Here is a 14293-nt window from a genome sequence, read left to right on the forward strand (position 1 = left end):
CCATGAATAATTTTGTTTCTAAAATGAAAAATCAAAACCTGGGCTATTTTAAGTGGATTATATGACCACTGTTCCTCAAGGGAAATAGAAATACCACTTCTCACTGTGGTCCGGAGTCATACTGAATATGCTTTTCCATGCTTGCTGATAAGAAGTTGCTCATCATGGGAGGAGAAACTCAGATGGTGACCTTAACCCCTAGAGTTCAGTAGAGTTGTGGAGTAATTGATCATGACCCCTCAGTCTCCCAAGGCAAGCCTGCCTTTTTCTGGGAGCACAGGAACTACAAGAAACAGAAAGGGAGACTAGTAAAATATTCCTCTCTGAACAACTGCAGGAAACACCTGAAAATTGTCTGATTTCAGTCTTGATAAGACAGCCTGAACTGCAGGAGGAGGCAGAATTCAAAAAATGAGTCTCTGCCTTCTTTGACATAGGTAGATAAAGCCACTTCAGTTGAAACAGATCTGAATTCCTGATGGATCCTATCAAATGTGATCATAAAAACGTCTCTTAAATATTGAAACTATGAGTAAGTTTTATTGTACATTGCACTAATTTTTTGTTTTATTTAAGGGGACACCTCTATTACCACGCTGGGCCTTAATCAGTTGGCAGTAACATTCATGCAAGTTTAAGAAAGCCTACTGAGGATGAGAGCAGGCACTGCAGAAAATATCTTATCTGATTAAAAGTGAGTAATAAGGACAGGCCAAATTGCTGGGGAGTAGTTGCCACAGGACAGTCAGTGATATGATGTCAATCAGGGGTGCAGCAGAGAAATCCACAGTGATGACTTAGTGATGGAAAGCCCAAAGAAAATGCCAACTCTGTGCTAGGCATCTGTAATGTGGATTTATAAGGACAAAATGAAATGCAAAGTACCCAAGTTAGCTGAATTTTATTCAATCATGCCTTCTGTCTATTTATCTACTTTTCTTTTAAGCATATTAATCTATCATTTTCATATTCATTCTGTAACTGGAAGCAAGGTTTCCTTTGAATGATGATTTCATTAGGATATGTTCTGCCAGATAGCGATGCCTCCAGAGTTATGTACTACATTAATTCTGTCACTTCTTTTACCTTCTATTTTTATTTCACACATATTATGAAAAAAAAAAACCCCTACATGCTGATAAGGAGAGGATGCTATTTTCATGCATTTGGCATAATTTAGATGAAAGTTGAACCTTCAAATAATACAGAGTTCACAAAGTAGGAGTGCTTACTATGCTAACTGAATGAGGCTGTAGCTTATCAGAAAATTATTACAAAAGAGAAGAATTACATTATTTAAAGTCAAAGACAAGTAAGTCCTCACCATTATTAGGAGCTCTTGGAAAAGTCAACTCTTTCAAAATAGCCTTTGGTGCAAGCTCTACGTGCTCCTTACCACGATCCAGTCATTCCTGCAGTTATATTAAACAGCTCTCTCCATACGAGAAAAACTATGAGACAAAGCTCGTGATAAATCATGGACTCACTAGAAAACTATGTAGTAGCAACAAGCTCAGCTCATCTGCCCTGATGTAGTCCTCCCATCTGAAAGATGGAAGAGGACACACTCAGTATAAGGACTGTGCACTCAAAGCAGGCAAGAGCATTTAGGTTGCCCCAGCATGAAGAGGCACTCGCTGTCCAAAACCAAAAGTGAATTAGACCCTACTTGTATCTCTGTTCCAGCAAAGAAATTCTGCCACTTCAGTCAAAGCAAGAATATCTGGATAACTTTCATGCAAGGACTGTTTGGACCTTGCCAACAGAGCCTATCAAATAAAATGTAGTGAATTAACCTATTTCTTCCTGCACTACAGCCTTTCCCCCACCAAGAATCCTGGGAAAAAGGCATAGTATGGGAGGAACAGAACAGACAATTCATCACACTTCTCAATCTTTTTAGGCTTTCACCAGCATCATCTGCTATCTCCTCCAGAGAAGTGGGCTTTGACCACCAGGCTACAGCAGCACCCATCAGGGTACCACAGTGCTGAGCTAAACCCAGCTGTCCAAAAGAACCGTTTCCCATTCCTGCATCAAGGACACTGAAGCCAGCTCTATACAGAAAAATAATTGGTTTTATTAAGAAGAAAAATGAGTTTGCTTTTAAATTTTATTACCTATGGTATATTAGCTCAAATTTGAAGTAGGAAACAGAGATGATGGAATAACTAAAATTTGTTGAAGACAGGTAAAGCATTTGTGGTTTTCCTAGTAGTAGGCAGGATAACTTAGGCACTCCTAATCATCATTTAAGGAAGTGTTTCCTCAGACTTATGGAAACAGAACTTGTATTTCTTTCTATTTTTCATGTTCTCTGGCAAAATAAGGTAAGATGATAAGACTACTGTCATGAATAATAAATGTATAGGAAATAAATATATAACAAATTCAAATCAGCATCTGATGTGTCCTCTCATTTTTTAGGATATTACACTGAGTACAATATAAAAAACAAAGTCTATGAAAGAGACACCTCATTAATAAGAATATTGTGTCAAGCCTTACTGACCAAGCATCAATAGGGAAAAAAAAATCCTATTAAAATCATCTTTCAGCGCTCCAGTAGAGACTAGTCAGCAATCCCAGACAGTTCTCATCAGATTTTTGCTGATGGATAGGTTGTTTGCAGGTTGGCATTAGCATTTATTTAGTGAGGCAGAGGTCAGGTAACGGTAAATACTGAGGTGTGAGAATGAGAGATGGAACACCTTGAGTAACTTTTGTCTTTTTCACTCAAGTCACGTGAGAACACTGGCATAAAGTCCTTAGCACAGATGGGAACACATCAGCATGCTGATGATCAATGACAGAGAGAGTCAAAAAGGGGGAAGGAAAAGCCAGTGAGAAATACAATGCCAGGGAGGTGAGACAGTGCTCAGCTAAGCCCTGACTGTGCCAAACCCTTCCAGGCAGTTTGAAGGTGGGCTAAGGAAGCATCAAAGATGAAGGATCTTGTGCATGATACTAAGGGAATTTCTGATTGTGCAGCAGAACCTTGCAAAGAACATCAGGTGAAGATCTGGGTCCTACAGCATTCAGAACCAGAAGTTTAACTTTTAAATTGGCCCAGCACTGTGAGATTTGAGGAGGGCAGTTTGCACTTGAAGGAGTGGCAGAGCTGGAGCCTTGTTTTTACCTTGTATGTGAAGGCTGCATTGAGGCCAATTAACTAAACTGAGGGCAGGCTGTGTGTCCATGTTAATGAGAGCTCTTAACCAAACCAAAGCACCAGTAGTAACCAAACAAGAATACACGGGTCAGTGTTGGTTCTTTTAAGTCACTCCTCAGGATGAAAACAACCTTCTGCTTAAAAATACTGGAAGTTTTCAATTCAGTCCTTGCAAGACAGCAAAATGAGTAACAGTGCTGTTATACCCCCATAACATGGTAAAAAAGAGTACCCTGCCAAAAAATAGTGCCATGTGGAAGAACACTGACCACTACAAACACTAAGTTTGCAGGCCCTCATAGGAAATTTTAGAAATGCTGAATGTTTAAAACCAGGATAGCTGATGTGAGGTTCTTTAAACAGCTTCAGTACAAGAGCTCACAGTCTTGACTCCCTTCAGAGGAGGGGAGAAATGGTTGTTTGTAGGATGTAGCTACTCACATCCCATGGTAGGTGGCTAAAAAGGATTAGATACAATTGAACACTGCTGGGATACGAAGATACAGGTATGAATAGAAAAGAAAACTTACTCCTGTAAGTTTCAAAATAAACCCTCTTTCATTCAAAGTACTCAACCTTAGCAGAGCTGGAAAAAAGCCTCAAACTTTTATCCAATATAGCATTTCTTTAAGAACAAAAAAAGGCACTAAATTGATGCAGGTCTACAAATTGCTGCATTAAGTCTGCTATATACAACCCACGCACAATAACATAAGGGTAATGTAAAAACATGCATTAGGGATGAAGATCCCTCTCTCCCCCTATGAAAGCATGAGCTGAGAGTCGATGGTGGGTGAGTACTGCTAGCAAAGCAAACACTTCACTATCTGTGGGTGAACATTTCATGCATGCTCTTTATTGTAAAGCCCACTGAAAACTTGAAGCCACTTTCCTGAAGGAGCTGTTGCATAACACTGACATCTGGGGTTTTCAGTTGCTGCCCTGTTTGAACAGGTTATGGAACACATTAAACCCAGAAGGCTCCACTTCAGCTGTTTACAAACTTTCCCCACTCCTCCACCAGGCTCCAATTCAGTTCTGGGGCTGAAGGCTCCGGCCTGCCTTTCTTACATAAGCCATACTGCCAAGACTGCAGCAGGAAGCAGGCCTTGTTTAAAACATCACGCTTTTAAGAGTCCAGCAGAATCAGGACTCTGTTTTTCAGAAGTTTAGTGCACTACTATACCTTTGGATCCACCCAAACAAGCTGCTCTGACTACAAAAATGATCTTTGATTCCACATGTATGTGTAACTACGTAAGCCCATAACTTACATAACTTCCCTGGTTACATACACCATTCATTCTTTTATTTGTGTTTAATTATTATAGTGAGGAATCAGGCAGTAGGTCCATGCCAATAGCACTAATAAAAAATTCAAATGAATAAATCAAAACAAATCAATCCCTCTTTTCTGTTCACAGCTCATAAACACACTTTGAATTTGTTGCTTAAAATAGCTGTGCATTTATCTGTGCAGTTCTTCACAAGCACACAAGGTGCTCACAGCAACTCCATGCAAATATCAGAACATCAGAATTCCTGTGAAGGGACCAGGCTGTCAGAAAGTGTTTTGGAAGCTGAGACTGTAGAGGTTCAAAAAGCAGCTAGATAATTTTGAGAAGGAAAAACACAGCAAGTTTCTATTAAACCCAAAGACTTTTGGATCTTTGAATTCCAAATCGCTGAAACCTTGGGAAAAGTGCTGGAAAAGAAGTGTTATAGGTGTTGCCTCTGCTTATCACCTACCTCACGCAGCAAGGTGAGCGCTGGAAAGAGGTGACTGGGTGAAACCCATGACTGGCCATACCTTTACCTGGCCCACCTTTGCCTTTCTTGTGTCTCTGTGTCTTATGACAGAGAAGTATCACTCTGCTTTTCTTACTTTTCATGGTTTGTGCAGATATCTGCTACACTAAAAAGTCAAAATATTGACATATATTTATGGTAGAAATTCCCTTTTATAAAACATTCAAAAAGCTTGCTTATCTCTGTGTAACCATGGTATTTAAGCTGATTTTTTCCATTCCAGACTCACCATGGGAGTTTGTGATAACAAAGAGTATCAATAGGCTCAAAAAGCAGCTGCACATAATCATGAACTACAGGTCCATAAATGGATAATAAGAGGAACAGACAGGAATGTTCCCTTGATATCCCTAACCCAAAAGTTTTGACTCTGGGACAGCAGGAAGAGAATGAATCTCAGGATGTGAGCAGACTTATATCAAAAGCTATGTCAGACTTTATGTTCAAAACCCTCACGGCTGTGTTATTTGCTCCTTCCGGTGAGGTCTACAAGATTCCATGAAGTGTAACGTGGGTATCCAAAATGGGTAATACAATGGATTAGCTAAGACAAAGGAAGAACAGTACATTAAAAACTTACTATATAAAACAGCACTATTCTTTACAAAATTTATGTTCAGGGAAGCAAGCTTTTATATTTCTGAAAAAAGTTAATACCTATTTACAGCTGCCAATGTGTAATCATCTCATTAAGTAAGACTTAACACTAGCCATACTATAGACAGGAAATTATGAAAATAATTGCATAGAAATTTATGAGCATATGGATAACATTGTGGTTTTCACAGCAATGGTAGACACTTGGACCTGAGACTTCATCTACCCTAAACAAAAAGGGTTGACTGCAGCTTAAGTAACTCTGCCCAAACTGACTTTAAGTAGGTCAGGTGGTAACAGCTGAGTAGCTGCAGTGACATGGATCTCAGCTGGAGAGGGACCAAACCTCCTTGGCAGCTGCACTAGGTTCTGTGCAGTAGCAGCTATTTTCTTAGAGGGATCCATCAATTAGTCAAAAGCTAATTTGGGAAAAGCTACATGAGCAGCAGCAAGATCATGAAAGCAGCAGGGTGGTGTTTGGTACTGTGCTACTTGTTACTTTCCTGGTACTGGGTCAGAGGACACTTGGAACCAAACAACTCTGTCAGACAAAAAACTTCAGGCCTACAAACACATTTACGGACAAGGAAGATGAACTACAATTTACCTGCAGATTTAAGAATGTTTATAGCTCCCAATGAAGTCCAGAATGTTTTGAGTCATTAACCATTAATAGTCCAGTCTCTCACAGTTTCTGCTTTGCCCACCAGCTCATCTCTGCAACTCTACTGGACCTGACTCTGATTTCACTTCTGCCCCTTTGAAGCAATGGAGTTATTCCAGCACAAAGTCAGAGCAAAGTCAGAATCGTGTGCTTCTCACTGCAGTGCCTACATGCTGACAGGATGTTATGAAACCACAGTACCATTCCAAAAAGCACACAGCACATTTCTCGGTATATGGAATATGTTCTACAGTAAGCTAATAGTTGATAAAAGCCTCTATCATGTTGCTAATTTTATCTGTAGAAAAGCTACTAAGAAGAATGACAATCCTGACAGGTAGATTCTTGAGTGAAGTACTGAAGTATGTACAGGATGCTGTGCTCTTATTGCCTAACCACTAATGGCAATTTCAGAAAAGGAATTCAGGCAAAGTGGCACATAAGAGGAGATCAGTCAGAAGAGTAATAAGTTATGTTATAAGTCAGGCAAGTGACTAACACTGACAGGAATACAACCAGTCAGCTGGCTGTGGTTTTAAAGAAGCTAGGTAGTATATTTACTGCATAAAACAAGGAAGATATTAAACAATTTGGTGGAACAAAAAGCATTTAAATCTGCAAGATCAAAGTCTATCACATGCTATCACTCTCTGTTTTATGGAATCCAGGAGCTGTGAGGAAGCTTCTAAAAAGTCAAGCAGAGTATCAACTGCAGATTCAAGATTAGCTCAGGAATCTTGCCTCCCTGTGGTGTGTGTGTGTGCCTTACATAGCCGATGACACTGACAGAAGTTGTCTGTTGGTGAGAAAGAGCACAATTCCTCAAGCCTGATTCCTCACTATAATAATTAAACACAAATAAAATATCACAAACTGTGTTTTCATACAGCTAATCATAACCTAGCCAATGATAACCTAATCATAAGAACACATTCCTTTAAAGAAGTGAAAGGTTCCCTTCAACAACAGAATTCCTCGTCAAAATGCAACTCTGCTGTTGGTTCCATGCAGCAGCAGGAAGGCCTGGAAAGTGTTGGTTCAGTCAATGTATAAGCACACCGTACAAGCCCACTTCTATTTTTGCCTTTGGGAAACGCCACAAAGTTTTTCTCAGTCATTTCACAGCTGATTTTTCCAATGCATAAGAACTCGGTTGTCCTTGGGGCACACAACAACACAGCTGCCTTTTTATATGGGGAGAAGTATAAAATAACCAATACCTCTCACATGCAGCCCTCTGTGGACTGGCTTTTGCAAACACAGGGCCACTTAGGCCCTAAGTGCCTTCTTTCATGAGGTATGTCCGTGCCTGCCGTGCACACACAGCAGCTCCTGATTTACCATGGATTTTCTCAATGCACATAATGCCTCCGTGGGTCTGCTGGAGCACGCCTGCCTTGTGAGGGAAGCAGTGATTTGGTGCACATGCACAGCTCGCTTGCTCCCTGCCTGCGTGAACAGCACCTGAAAAGAAGCTGGGAAGGGGCTACTTTGACCAAACATTCCTCCAGCCTGAGGCCTCCTAGAGCACAGGCCCTGTAAATACTTGTGTGTTTAATGCTCTCCAGAGCTAAGACATTCAGTGCTGCCCTGCCATGGGCATCTGTTTCACCATGACACGTTTCCAAAGAGCTCCTGTCCAGCTTACTGCTATTCAGGGCTTGGGGTCACCCTCCCTTTAGGATCCAGGACATAATGACAAAGCATTCACTCCCTGTCCTTTATTCTCTACTCTCTGCTATACTTTCTAAGCATCAGTGTTTTTACCAAATTGAAATCATCCAAGTGTAAAATTAAAATGACATACTTTAAACGATGTGTAGCAATTTCCTATTCACTTTCACAAATCTAAGCATTATAATAATTGTTGTTTATACAGTCAAACAAATTCCAACCAAAGCAACAGATTTCAGTCAATCCAAACTCAGAATGTTTACAAAAAAAATTTATAATTCACAGAGATTACCCAGAAGCATCTTTTCCCCTCCTTACCTCTGTCCCTGTTCAGGTTAGGAAGCAGAGAATTTCATTGCTGCAGGCAGTCTGGTCTCCAGCTTTGAAAGGGAAACCTGCAAGACAAGGGATCTATAAAGGAGTGATACATGATAAAGAAGACACAGGAGCATAACAAATACAGATTTCTAGAAACATGCTGGAAGCTGAATTTCTTTCCCTGAATTTACTTTGGAACAGTTAGAGCCTTTGTGCAAACAGAAACCTTCTTCACTGAAGCTGTAAATGCCATTTCCCACATAGATTGCATACAAATCATGAGAGAAGTTTTGAGCCATTCAAATCATTGTCATATCATTTCAAGCATTCATTTATTATACAACTTATTTATCAAGTCAGTCTTCACACTTTGCAAATAAAAAGCTTCTATGTAGGAATGGATGAGTAGGAATTACTTGATGAATTTAAGAGAACCAAAACTTGTACAGTGACCACTAGAAACCAGTTTGCAGGGCATGAGACCTCAGTCGGGGCACAAGGAATCATGATGGAAGAGGCAGCTTCCAGAGCATTTACCATGGTGCAAGTCTGGAGCCTGCAGGATGCCAGGTGATGATACAGGGGACGAGATGATTTTGGCAAGTGTCATCTGGTGCGTAATATCTATGGTGATGGTTGTACAGGTATTAATGAGAAAGTCTGTAACCACTTAAAGGAAATTACACTTATGAATTTTAACCAGCTAATAAATCATCCCAGAGACCCTGGCTAAGTACTTGAGCAAATCATAAAAACTTCTGAAATGGAAGCATAGAACATATTACATGCAGATTTCATTAAAGTACCTGGTACAGAGAATCATACCTTTACATATGAAAACATATTTTTCAGTTAATGACAGAGGCTAGCACAGTGAAGCTTTATGGGTATAATTATTATTGCCAGATTGATCATTTTCAAAAATAACTGGATTGCCCATAGCAGACAGTCCCCCCAGCAGAAAAAATGAAAGGCAAAATGCCAAGTTAGAAGATAAAATTTCACTTGAAAAGGATATGTAGCTCTACTTGCCTGGAAAAAACTGTAGGATGTACATCTGGGCTGCACCACTGATAACTCTACCCTTTCATGACCGCTGTGGTGGGAAGAGATGCTGCCCCCTTGAAAAGTAGAGTGTCATCAGGTGGGATGACAGTGGGATAAAAGACATGGTCCACCATTTTTTAAGGTCTCAGTACATTAATTGAGAGATGAGGAACTCAGTAATGATGTATTAAAGAAGTGAAAATTTATGATCCTTTCAAGGACAGGCCATGCAAGCAGTGACTGAGAGCTATTCTCATCTGTTAGCTCTGTACATGAATACATGAAATAAATTGTTCTCTTGCCAAAGATGGGATGTTACCATCCAGAAATCCTCACAGCTGGCAACTTCGGTAGAGTTTAAAAAGTAACTGTATCCAGGCCCCACCTTTATCTGCACAGAGGTACTTGTTTGGGGTCAAGTCCCATGTGGGACATCAGAAAGGTAGCACAGGGAAATGTCTCTCAATTGTGTTCACTGGGATTGTGTGGAGAGAAAGTCATGGTTCAAAGCTGGTGTTTATTAAAGCTTCTAGAATTAGAGAATACAGATGTTTTCTTTATGTGCATAATGTAAACTCTACATAGTGTAAATATAGTTACAGTGAAGTGAAAGTTTCCAGCACATAATTTTTCTGTGTGACTATTCTGAACTATTTTAACTGTTATTTTCAAAAACCATCTATGAAGATAGCTTAGCAAAGTGTCTACAAGGAAATTCGATTGACTATGGTGCAGTGTGTCTCATTTTTTTCATGCTGAAAAGATGAAAACATTAGAGGATTTCTGTAAAAGCACTGCACAAATGCTAAGAAGCCGCCTGTATAATTTGTTTTTGTAACTCGGTGTGTTGACAGAGAATTCTTGATCTCAAAGGATATGATTAATTGTGGGCTGGGGGGAGGTTTCCTTGGTTTTATCGGTCCTGCAGAACACAACTGGAGCAGATTTGGCCCCATAAGTTCACTGAGTTCCTGAACAGAGGCAGGTTCCATCCAAGCTGCTCAAACTGATTGTGCCCATATGGATGGGCTGTAAGGACTCAGCCATGGAGCCAGAGGGAGGCAGGAGGAGAACAGGACAAGTCTAACCCAGCTGCAGTTGAAGCTGGTAACATAAACATCTGTATTGTGCTGGACTGTTCCTGCCTTGGTATGATTTGAACTCACAAAAGGAGGACCACTGCTGCCTGTAGGCACTGAGGCGTGGCACAGAGGTGTCCAAATTATCTCTCAGCGTAGCAGCTTGGGCATCGTAGTGGAGCCATTACAATGCAGAGACCCCAGCTTCTCAGCAGGGTGATTTAATCTGCAAGGGCTCTGTGCTCCTGTCACTGTCAAAGAGGCACTCCCAAACTATTTCTCTTGAACTTCGCCTGTTTTATATTAATGGGTTTCCCTGCTTGAGGTATTTTAATTGTGTTCTGTTGCCAAAGGCTTTATAATACCTTGATGATGTTTTATGTAGAAACAGAAGTTTCTGGTTGCTTGAAGACTGAGATGACACCCTGAGTAATTGCACAGCTTAGGAAGATGATATCTGAGCATATGCCTGACAATTTCACATTCGCATTTGATAACCTCATAATTTATATGAATAATCTAAAACCACAACAGAAATGCCCCAGTGGCTCTGATGCATTTATTTTTAAAGGCAATTAGCATACAGGCTTCCCGACACTCCCAGCTATCTAGCCAGCTTTTGATACAAATTAACTGGATGCTGATAAAGAATAAAACAGCTTGACGTGGCTGGTCTCTCCTGAATTGTCCTTTACTGGTACTCTTTGGCTAAATGAGATTCCCATATCCATTGAAGCATGGCCAGCTTGTGGCAGGACAGTATTTGGTGAGGTGACAATTTCAAATCAGCTTTCTGCTTTACTTTAATGCATTTAATTTTATTTTAATTTTACTTTAATCCAGCTCACAGGATTGTCCCACAAACAGATTGGAAGACAGGGACGAGATCTGTACCACAGCAGGGGAAACAAGTTGGGAAGCTGGCTGCCTAACATTGTCTAACATTTTGTCCTGAAAATTATGCTATATTAGCACAGTTCCTAAGGAAGGAATATATTCAAAAGAAAGACTTAGTGCAGAGTATATTTTCCTGCCTTACTTTTTTTTTTCAATTTTGGGAGAAAGCTGTAGTAATGCCATCTTAAAGTCTGAAATGGAAGGTAAACTGTGAATAAAGGTAAGTGGAAAATATTACTTATAGATGAATGAAGATGCTTTAATTCTCCCTTCCAGCCTTACTAGCACTGTTGAGTGAAATACACTTTTCCCTCACATCTGACATGGTAACTACTATGCAGCTGAGCAGCATTCCTGTTTAGATGAAGACTTCATCCAGTCCTGATAAAACTACTGTTACTTCATGCAATACAGATACTGCTCTCATTGAAACCCATCTTATAAGCTTGTTATATTTATAATATATGTACAAAGTCGACCACAAAAGCCAAAGGAATGCTGCATGGAAAGCTTGAAATTTTATTATTTACAGAGATTCCACCACTATGTAATCTCAGTTTTACCTCTTGATGGTTTTTGCAGACCTTTATGGGAAGATGCATACACAGATAAGATGCTCAGATAGTGGCAACCTGAACGTCTGGCTCAAGTCAGAACTAAATCAGTTTACACTACCTCAAGGTTTGATCCAGGCTTCGCATTGTTCAAAAGCTTCTTGTTGCTCACTGAAGCCAGTGTTCAGAGTTTGCAGTGTTACCATGTGCTGTTGTAAAGATAGTCTGGTTGCCAGAAACAGGGAAAGATGTCTGTGTGAAAGAAATAAGCAGCAGGGGCAGAGGAACCTTCAACCACAAAGGTTCGTAATTTTCAGGAAAACGTACTTAGTAATTAAAAACAAATGGAAATATATGATGAAAACTATGTATTAACAGAACTGGCTGTTTAGAAATAAAATGTTTTCTTTGAGATTTTTTTTCCACTGTTTATCAGCAATTTAAACAAAAGTGAAAATTTAAAAATTATTTAGATGACTGCATGAATTAATCAACATGAAAAGAGATGACATAGCTGAGGTAAAAATGTATGATTGCTTAGTGAAGAATAAGTGTCCCAAAAATGGAACAAACCACAACATAAACTGACATGATATTATTAAATGACATTTGTAGAGCCTATTATTCTATATTCAGCTAAATATGACTTCAATTTTCTATTTCTTCCAACATTCACCATATTACACTACTGTGCATTTCCCTTTTTTTGGCACAAAAAAGCCCCAAACACCATTAAAATGCACACGCAAATGAGTCAAAGCTCCCATGGAGTTTTACTACGTCAACAAATGTTAAAGGACTCTCTTTATTTTTGCATTTTAAATAAAGTTGATGTTTTGCTCTGCTTAGAGATTGGGATGGCTTTTCAAGATTCCAAAACTTCTTACCTTTGTTTGAACTGTTCCACCACTATTAATCCTTCCTCTCTGGCTTTTAAATTTTCAGGATCTCATCAGCAGATTAAAAATGCTGATGATTTTTAAGCAGTTGTGAAAACCATGGCATACATTTTCCTTCATCTTTTCTAATTTGATATGGAAGTTTCTCTTTATGAAAAAAATACTGGGAAAGCTGTGAATTATCCTGTACTGAATCTCACAGCCACCTTGGTAAAGAGGGATTTGAAACAAAGTCCACTTCTATATACTTATTCTAGTCCTTGGATGAACAGATTTATTTTGCTAAAGGAAAGCAGGGCAGCAAAAGGTAACAAGTAATTTAAAAAAATACATTTAGTAATCAAAAAAATTAATTCTCCTTGATGTAAAGTGGCCATCATCCAGTGAAGCCACAAATAAGCTTCAGGGTTTATAAATGCAAGTCCACTTACTGACCAGAATTTCAGTTTTTAAGGTCTGTCTCTAGCAAGGAAATGTACTATATTTGAAACAGCACATGCTTCAGATATATATATATATATATCCTCATGCCACATGTTTTACTGTATTATAGAACTAGAGAAGGGGGGAAATTAAAAAAGAAACAGTTACTGCTGGTCATACACAAAAGACTGCACATACTACTGATTAGACACCACTAAAATATGTAATTAGGAACAACTTCCATAACACATTGAGAGGCTTAAGTTTACAGAATTGTCCCAATTAAAACATATTTTACCATATGTGAGCAATCCTTTGAATTTCAGTAGTCTATAAACCCCTCCTCACCTTGCCAAAGAATGAAAAAAGGAAAGAGAACTGCATTCTATCTCCTGTTTTGATTTATTACTGGTTTATTTGACATTTCTTGTCAGAGTAAATGGCCTTCAGCAATACACACAACAGTTAAACAAATGCCAAGTAAAATCAGATAATTCTGCCATAGGCCCTTAGCTTTCAATTGTGTCCTTGGCTGAAAAATTCTTCCTTGTAACTTGGAAAGCAATACTGTGGTCTTATTAGCCCCACTAAGAACCTGAAAATAATTTCCTCCTTTTAACAAGGATTTTATCTGTATTTTCATAGATAAAAACATTCACTGAAAAGTCTGTTTTAGGGGATACACAAGGCCCAGTCTAATGCCATTTAAATCCGCAGACATAATGAAGTGCAAAGCCAGATAAGTCAGCATTCCAAAAGCTGTATAAATTAATTTTAAAAAAACACTATGTTCTTTTATATTTCTTATAGAACAAGTCTATTTCAAATTAAATTTAAAGCAGGACAATGTACATTAAGCTCTAACTTTACAACAATTTATAAAAATTCTCAAAACATAACTTAAATTTAATGTCTTGAGCAGTTCATTTTTGTGTGATAGGTGAAACCACAGCATCAATGGGAAAAGTTATTAAGCAGATTGAAAGTTTATTGAAGGGATATTTTTGAGGTTTTGGCAGCAGCTGCTTCACTTGCAGGCGTAAAGAACATTCCTTCAATGCAATTATTTCAATACCTATCTCATACAATTTTATGAGCTAATTGGTAAATTAGTTCAGCAGGATTCACTTTTCTTTTTTACTCTGAAAACTGTAGTAAGA

The 14293-nt window shown here is 38.9% G+C and overlaps 1 long non-coding RNA gene across 6 annotated transcripts in view; it reads right to left on the reverse strand.

Annotated features, from left to right (window-relative positions):
• The window catches only part of LOC138115175 (uncharacterized), a 58235-nt gene that overhangs the window by 12192 nt on the left and 31750 nt on the right, over window positions 1-14293 (reverse strand). For 5 of the 6 annotated variants that reach the window (XR_011153114.1, XR_011153096.1, XR_011153108.1 and 2 more), the window contains one exon: window positions 8235-8311. This is a non-coding gene — a long non-coding RNA (uncharacterized lncRNA). Of the gene's footprint in view, window positions 1-8234; window positions 8328-14293 lie in introns of all 6 variants that reach the window. The other variant, XR_011153120.1, reaches the window with a different exon arrangement.

Source organism: Aphelocoma coerulescens, chromosome 1 (genome assembly GCF_041296385.1).
Source record: "Aphelocoma coerulescens isolate FSJ_1873_10779 chromosome 1, UR_Acoe_1.0, whole genome shotgun sequence".
Classification (NCBI taxonomy): Eukaryota; Metazoa; Chordata; class Aves; order Passeriformes; family Corvidae; genus Aphelocoma; species Aphelocoma coerulescens.